Below are 1,608 nucleotides of genomic sequence, written 5' to 3'. Positions count from 1 at the left end.
GAAAGGTGCCTGGGGCTACTTACGCTCTCCTCTCTACTTCTGTGCATATTATAAATTTTCTGCAATAAAAAAAAAAGATGTATCTGTTGTCCAGCAATTCCGCTTCTAGGTATATACTTTCAAAGAATTGAAAGCAGAGACTTCAACAAACATTTGGCCACCCGTGTTCACAGCAGCATTGTTCGCAAGAACTAAAAGAGGAAACAACCCAAATATCCACCGATGGAAGGATGGAGAAACAGAATGTATCAGATATGGATACAACGAAGTATTTTTCAGACTTAAAAAGGAAGGAAATTCTGACACATGTTACAACATGGATGAACCTTGAAGACATGATGCTGAGTGAAACAAACCATTTGGAAAAGGACCGACTGTATGATTCTACTTATATGAGGTACCTAGAATAAGCCAAATTCGTAGAAGTGGAAAGTAGAATCGTGGTTGCCAGGGCCTGGGGGGAAGGAGACTGGAGAGTTGGTGTCTAATGGGTAGAGTTTCAGTTTGGGAAGATGAAAAAAGCTGTGGAGACAGATGGTGGTGATGGTCGCACAGCAGTGTGAATGTACGTGGTGCCACTGAACTGTACATTTACAAAGGGTTAAAATGGCAAACGTTACATATATTTTTTGACCACATTAAAAGACATTTTAAAGAGATACGTCTGGTTTTTAATAAATGATACAGAGGAGAGAGACGTAGAGAGAGAAAAACTAAAAGACGTGGACGTGATGAGCACTGCTTGGATCTCTAAAAACTCTGATAATCCTTCTGTCCTCACACATACCCATCAGTTCCTTGTACAGATTCTCTGGTTTACTCCACACACAGCCCCCTCCCTGCCCCACGTGGACTCTGTTCCTCCAATGTTCCCATGCTTCATAGTCAGCCCTGAAGTGCCACCTAGAGCCGTCAGAGACAAACTTGAGAAGAGGCGTGCTTCTCCGCCATGCCTCTTGGATGTCCGCCTTTGACAGCCTGTCAGGACTTCCCTGTCTCAAAGCCTGCCCTCCCAGATGGTTCTGGGCTCTTCCTTTCCAGATGTCCTCTTAACTGGGTCTAACCGCCTGGCAACACTCCTGACTTCTCTGAGGAGAAACCTGGCGAATGTGCCCTGCTCCCACTTTCTGCACTTCTCACATACTTCCCACCTCTGGGTTCTCCCACTTAGCTGTGTTGCTTTTTGCCGCCGTCCGTGTTTGTTGGTGCCCCCTAAAACTACCTAGGGGTCTGTGTGTCTTGGAAAACACGTCCAGAACACTCTTGCAGAGCTCATTAGAAACTCTTTATGGCATTGGAAGAAGTCCAATAGTGGGAATAAATCACATCAGAAGTTAAATATCAGTCGTTTACACTTGATCTTAGCCAAAAGGCCGAGAAGCGATAAATATCAGTCGTTTAAAAACACATTCTAGGGGCGCCTGGGTGGCGCAGTCGGTTAAGCGTCCGACTTCAGCCAGGTCACGATCTCGCGGTCCGTGAGTTCGAGCCTCGCGTCAGGCTCTGGGCTGATGGCTCAGAGCCTGGAGCCTGTTTCCGATTCTGTGTCTCCCTCTCTCTCTGCCCCTCCCACATTCATGCTCTGTCTCTCTCTGTCGCAAAAGTAAA

At 46.3% G+C, this 1,608-nt stretch overlaps 1 pseudogene; it reads right to left on the bottom strand.

The window, feature by feature from the left end:
• Window positions 1–1,227: 1,227 nt before the first annotated feature.
• Window positions 1,228–1,385, bottom strand: LOC121013801 (uncharacterized; annotated as a pseudogene).
• Window positions 1,386–1,608: the final 223 nt, after the last annotated feature.

Source organism: Herpailurus yagouaroundi, unplaced genomic scaffold (genome assembly GCF_014898765.1).
Source record: "Herpailurus yagouaroundi ecotype Mexico unplaced genomic scaffold, PumYag 199, whole genome shotgun sequence".
NCBI classification, from domain to species: domain Eukaryota; kingdom Metazoa; phylum Chordata; class Mammalia; order Carnivora; family Felidae; genus Herpailurus; species Herpailurus yagouaroundi.
Note: the sequence above shows the minus strand (reverse complement) of the source record. Positions and strands in the feature narration are given on the sequence as shown.